The sequence below is a fragment of the Mauremys reevesii genome, linkage group 17 (assembly GCF_016161935.1).
Source record: "Mauremys reevesii isolate NIE-2019 linkage group 17, ASM1616193v1, whole genome shotgun sequence".
Lineage (NCBI taxonomy): Eukaryota > Metazoa > Chordata > Testudines > Geoemydidae > Mauremys > Mauremys reevesii.
In genome coordinates, this window is record NC_052639.1 from 9,924,159 (window position 1) to 9,930,158 (window position 6,000).

General features: G+C 48.5%; 1 pseudogene; it reads left to right on the top strand.

Annotated features, from left to right (window-relative positions):
• Positions 1-5,604, top strand: part of LOC120384957 — a 394,265-nt pseudogene extending 388,661 nt beyond the window's left edge.
• Positions 5,605-6,000: the final 396 nt, after the last annotated feature.

Sequence of the window (6,000 nt, forward strand, 5' to 3'; positions counted from 1 at the left end):
GGGCTTTGCTCTCCCACGGCTGGATTTGCTCCTAGCAATTGCTAATGGGAGGAGAGGCTGTTTGTGTAGAGTCACTTTCTTGCCAGTCCCCAGCACTTTCTCAGAGGTCTTTCAGTTACCTGGACTCTGGTAGAATTTGTATTAACGGGGCTCAGGCTGCCCCAAGGGCTAGTACCAGCTGCAGAAAGTCATCACCTGGGCTGGGCAGCTATTGAATAACTAGAGGGAAAAGGGGGACTGTTTGATTGGATTTTATATTACAGTCCAATACATAAACATAGAGGATGGGAATTTCCTGGGGAGGGGAGACCTAAGACTGAGGGGTTACTGCCAGAGGGCAGCACCCCAGGTAAAAGGCACCAGGTCCAGGGAGGGACATGGGGGCCAGAGGACAGGCGGATCACCAGCCTGCAGAGGGTGCACGGGAGCTGGAATGAGCTAATTCCCAGAAGTCAGCAGCAGGGGTGCCGCAGGGATGAGTCCACCATCTACATGGGATAACAAGGCTGGTGCATGTCAGTTTCCACTGATGAAATGACAGACGTCATATGAGCTTGCCTTGCCTAGTAGTGTGCTGGACAGGAAAGATGCACATTTCTGGAGGAAGTCTGGGAACAGAGACTTTTCTGGGGTTTTCCTGTGCTGCACTGTAACTCCTGAGTCGCTGACTAGCAGCACTAAATACTGTGTAGCTGGGAGCGAGTTACATGCTGGAGACTGTGTGTTAACTGCCCAGGAGTGGCTGCTCACAGTAAAACGGAGTAAAAGTCACCCCAGCCTGGGGAACTGAGGGGACACAGCTGTTCAACACTCCAGATTGCACTGTGGTTAATGTCACAGACACTCAATTTCAAAGAGGCCCTAAAACACAGAGAAAGTAAATCCATGTCCCAGAAATCCAAGACTCCAGAGAGGGCAAGTCTCCTGCCACTGCTTCTTGCTGACGGAGAGGTCCAGAGACAATGAGAGAGTCCTGGGGAAGCTGGGGACAGTAACCATGGGCTGGTGGGGTTCAGCAGAGAAAGGGAACAGGAAGGGCAGGGACAGTACTGAATGCAGGATCTCAGCAGTACTGGATGTCAGGATAGCACATAGTGCAGCCCATTGGAAAACATAATCCCAACTAGACATATAAAATGATGAGGTGTAAATTAGCTGTTTCCACTCAAGAGAGAGATCTTGGAGTCATGGATAGTTCTCTGAAAACATCCACGCAACACGCGCGGCAGTCAAAAAGCGAACGGAATGCTGGGAATCATTAAGCAAGGGATAGAAAAGACAGAAAATATCATATTGCCTGTATACAAATCTATGGTACGCCCACATCTCGAATACGGCTGTAGGAGCTGGATTTTATAATGTACTGGGAGAATTTAATGTATGATTTGATTTCATCCTGTCAGCCACCCTGTTTGAATAGCAGAAAGGAATGACAGACCAGAACAAACCTACAGACTGATTATGGTCACCTTTGTTTTAGGATAAGTTACACTGTCTACTATGGTTTCCTCTATGTATTACAAATTAGGCACTCTAGTTAAATCTACATGTCTTTGTTTTAAGGTTTAGTAAATAAGAGACAGGATTCTCTATTGTGTCTATGTTAAGTAGATTAGAGAAACATTGAAGGCAAGGTTTCATTTGCAATGCTTTTTTGCTCGATATAAAACACTACTGTTTGTATTCTCAGTGGGTTTGTGTGGAATGAGGATGTATGCATCAGGAAAAGAGAAGGTGTAAAGGCCATTGTTATAGCCAGAGTCAAGGAAGAAGGAGTCAAGAGACTTAAAGGACATCAAAGAATCAACAACGCGCATCCATAATGAAGGGCAGATTGATGACCCTGAGGTCAAGGCTGGCACCCCTGAGGACAATTGATTAAATCAGAACAAAAGGACAGGCTGACCCTCTCCAAGGTGCACTGGAATGTTTACACCAGTTAAGAAGTAACCGATCACAAACTGATACAGCAATGTATGGTGGGTCACTGGCATATTGGGGTGATGCAGAGACAGGGCAGAGCAGAGGTAGCATTGTGGGGCTGGCATGAACCGTATCTCTTCATTTCCCCTTCCAAGAACTGAGGGGACAGGAATCCTTACCCAGCGAGGTCACATTCTCATAGTTCTCCTGCATGACGTCTCTGTAGAGGGCTCTCTGAGCAGGGTCCAGCAGAGCCCACTCTTCCCTGGAGAAATACACAACCACCTCCTCAAAGGTCACTGGCCCCTGAAAGAGCAAGGGTCTAACACTCAGTACCTGATGCCCCACTCCCACTATTTGTGGGGGAGAGAAGCCAATCAAATGCAAGCTCTGGGCGGATCACAGTCAGAATCCCACCTCCACCCCACTCAGAGCATCCTGGAAACACCAGGTTAAGGGGATGAATACAGAGCCCCTTGTCTCTCCCAGCAGATCCATCACATGCCTACTAGCCACAGACCGATACAGGAGATGGAGCCCCTAGCAGGGACCAGGGAGAGCTCCCTCGTAGGAAGCCCAACACTCTCCTCATTGTGAGGAGCTGGATATGAAAGGAGGGGAATCTCCCCTAAACCTCACTTGTGGGTGCCCCCTTCATATCTCACAGTAGCCGCTGGTTAGTCAGGTCAGGCTCCAGCACTGGGAGTCTGGTCAGTTTTCCTAGCCCCATGTAGGAGGGTTATTTTCTGTTTCACAAATTAGGGTATTTCCACCTCCTAATCTCATGGGTCTGTTACTAGAATCTGGGCCATTCATTAAACTCCCCAGCAGGTTTGTCACAAGCTGTCCTCCTCCCTTCCCACCTTGTGCATTTCCTGCCCTGCTCCAAACCAGACTGTGCAAATCTTCCCATCTCCAGTGTATTTGCTGTCGCTGTCCCTCTCCCTCCTGCAGGAACCCACCAGCAACCCCGCGACAATCCCTACCTGAACAGGCTCCTCTGCAGCCATTTCTCTCCCCTGTCCCATGGCAGGATGGGATGAGCTGGAATGAAACTTGGACGTCATTCTGCAGCCTGGGAGGGTGAGAAGGGCAGTTGTGGGGGTTACAGAACAGGCTTTAGTTAATTTACAGGACAATTCCCAGGCCCTTTCCTGCAGGCAGACATCCTAGATTCTGCCATCCTGGGAAAATGCTCAATCTCTTTATTACAGCGTGGAGCTGGCCCTCCTGCCGGGCTAAACCCACAGAGAGATTTTTAACCTCTCCTTCTCCTCCCTCCCTCCATCCCATAACAAAGTCTCTGAACACAAGGCTAGAAAAGAGCAGAACCAAAGGAGTCACTGTGGGGATTCCCTCAGACACTGACCCCGTGCAGTCACACCCCAGCAGGGGAATATAGAGTCAGGAACTGGCTTTTCCTCTGACTAATCCTTTGCTTGTTCACTGGAAAGTGGTTCTGCCCAGGATGCTGCAATACATGTGTCTGGGTGGACTAGAGAGCTGGAAATCTCTTCCCGCCCACTCATTTCTCCCACTGCCCCTTTCAGTCTCTCCTTCCCTGTCCTCTCTCCCTGCTCCTCTGGCTGGGACAGTCCCATTCCTGGGACTTTGCTCTCCCATGGCTGGATTTGCTTCTGGCAATTGCTAATGGGAGGAGAAATGACGAGGGGCTGTTTGTGCAGAGTCACTTTCTTGCCAGTCCCCAGCACTTTCCTGAGGTCTGTCTGTTACCTGAGTCTGGTAGAATTTGTATTAACAGAGCCCAGGGCTGCCCCAAGGGGTTACCATGGCTTCCTGTAGACCCTAGCAGACACCAGGCAGTAGTTTCCTCCTTCCCCTGTGAATTTGGATGGGATGAAGCCTGAATTGATCCCCTTCTCTCTCCTGTTTGGGGAAGAACTTGAGGGAGATCAGTTCCTGATTTTATTTGACTTCTCTCCAGTACTTGTATTGGTTTGGCCTTCCCCTTTCCATCCCTGTTTGAGGTTTCTGTCTCTATCACAGCAGGTGACGCAAGGGTTTGTGAGAAAGAGGAGCAGAATTCTCAGCAGGAAAATGTTGAGCAAGTGGATAAACACAGAGCATTATCACAAAGATCGAAAAGGAATGTGTCCTGGAGTCATAAGCAGGAAAAATCCCATGACATTCAGCACAGACCAGAAGGAGAGCAGGGAAAGCAGCCAGGGGAGAAAGTGGGTAAATGTATTTCCTGTCAGGAAACTCAGAAGGACCTCAAGGAAACCACAACACAACAGGAAATCCTCAGCAGAAAGAGAAAAAATACATGCAGTGAGTTTGGGGAAAACGTATGTGATTACTCCATCCTTATAAAGCATCACAGAATCCACACAGGGAAGAGGCCCTATGAATGCAGTGAGTGTGGAAAATGCTTCCCTAGCAGCTCAGCCCTTTCTCAACATCAGAGAATCCACACAGGGGAGAGGCCCTATGAATGCAGTGAGTGTGGGAAAACCTTCAGTCACAGTTCACACCTTATTAGGCATCAGAGAATCCACACAGGGAAGAGGCCCTATGAATGCAGTGAGTGTGGGGGAAAATTCAATCGCAGCTCAGACCTTCTTACCCATCAGAGAATCCACACAGGGGAGAGGCCCTATGAATGCAGTGAGTGTGGGAAAACCTTCAATTGCAGCTCAAACCTTCTTACTCATCAGAGAATCCACACAGGGGAGAGGCCCTATGAATGCAGTGAGTGTGGAAAATGCTTCACTAGCAGCTCAGCCCTTTCTAAACATCAGAGAATCCACACAGGGGAGAGGCCCTATGAATGCAGTGAGTGTGGAAAATGCTTCACTAGCAGCTCAGCCCTTTCTAAACATCAGAGAATCCACACAGGGGAGAGGCCCTATGAATGCAGTGAGTGTGGGAAAACCTTCAATTGCAGCTCAAACCTTCTTACTCATCAGAGAATCCACACAGGGGAGAGGCCCTATGAATGCAGTGAGTGTGGAAATTGCTTCACTAGCAGCTCAGCCCTTTCTAAACATCAGAGAATCCACACAGGGGAGAGGCCCTATGAATGCAGTGAATGTGGAAAATGCTTCACTAGCAGCTCAGCCCTTTCTCAACATCAGAGAATCCACACAGGGTAGCGGCCCTATGAATGCAGTGAGTGTGGAAAATGCTTCACTAGCAGATCAGACCTTATTAGACATCAGAGAATCCACACAGGGGAGAGGCCCTATGAATGCAGTGAATGTGGCAAAAACTTCACTAACAGCTCAAACCTTCTTGCCCATCAGAGAATCCACACAGGGAAGAGGCCCTATGAATGCAGTGAGTGTGGAAAATGCTTCACTAGCAGCTCAGGCCTTTATCAACATCAGAGAATCCACCCAGGGGCGAGGCCCTATGAATGCAGTGAGGTGGAAAATGCTTCACTAGCAGCTCAGGCCTTTATCAACATCAGAGAATCCACACAGGAAGAGGCCCTATGAATGAAGTGATTGTTGAAAATGCTTCACTTTCAGCTCAGCCCTTACTCACCATCAGAGAATCCACACAGGGGAGAGGCCCTATGAATGCAGTGAGTGTGGGGGAAAATTCAATCGCAGATCAAACCTTCTTCCCCCTCAGAGAATCCACACAGGGGAGAGGCCCTATGAATGCAGTGAGTGTGGGAAAACCTTCAGTCACAGTTCACACCTTATTAGGCATCAGAGAATCCACACAGGAAGAGGCCCTATGAATGCAGTGAATGTGGGGAAAATTCAATCGCAGCTCAGACCTTATTAGACATCAGAGAATCCACACAGGGAGAGGCCCTATGAATGCAGTGAGTGGGAAAACCTTCTGTGGGCACTTAGCCCATGTTAGTCATCAGAGAATCTGCAAGGAAGATCAACAATATAAACATCTCTAGGGCTATCAATACTTTTTTCTCTAATAGTTTTCCTGATTCCCACATAGTAACTTTTAAAGCTGTTTGAACTGTTTGCAGCATGGTTATCCTCAGTTTGACCAGATGAGGGGCCCATTTTTGCCTTTTGCAGTTTGCCCTGTTTTGAGGTGGACCCATTTGTCCTTTCTATCACCTCCATTATCCCATGAGTA